Source organism: Solanum pennellii, chromosome 7, assembly GCF_001406875.1.
Source record: "Solanum pennellii chromosome 7, SPENNV200".
NCBI classification, from domain to species: Eukaryota; Viridiplantae; Streptophyta; class Magnoliopsida; order Solanales; family Solanaceae; genus Solanum; species Solanum pennellii.
The window spans coordinates 68647684-68648417 of NC_028643.1; positions in this window are offsets into that span (position 1 = coordinate 68647684).

The window sequence follows — 734 nt, forward strand, 5'->3', positions numbered from 1 at the left end:
TATATATATGGCCTCCATTTGCATTTAGTTTTTTTCTCTTTTTTTTTTTGCTTTTTTAAAAAATAAACTAATTATTATATCATAAAAAGGATTACTAAAATTTATTACAAATAAATAGTTTATTGATGGAGGATCATTTATAACAAAAATTCTTCATCTTTTTTATTTATTTATCTCACTTATAATAAAAAAGAAATATGATTTATTTATTTTTGAATTTTTAAATTTAAATTAATTATTTTAATGTAAAAATATATTACTTTATTTATACAAATAAATATTTTATAAATGTAGAAACATTTATTTTAGAAACTCTCTATTTTATTTCTATTTGTTTCAATTACTTCTAATCATGAAATCATGATAAATTTTTTTTTACATTTTAAGTATTTTTATTTTTATTTTGTAATTTATTCACTAGGAGTTACTAATCATGACTTGCCTTTCTTTAATTTTTACTTTTAATAATATTCATAACTCTCATAATTTTTATGTCCATAACCTTCAAATTAAATTTGTAAGTTTATGATGTCTTATGGTATTTCTTTATTTTGCCTATAAATTCATATTAGTTTAATGAAGATTCACATTCACAATTATACTTTCTCTTTTCATCATATAGGTTTGGTTTGTAACAAAAAAGAAGTACATGAAGGTAAGAAATATTTCATTACAATTTTTTATTTTTTATTTTCTCTATTTTGTCTATATAAATTAGTATTTAGTTTGTGAAT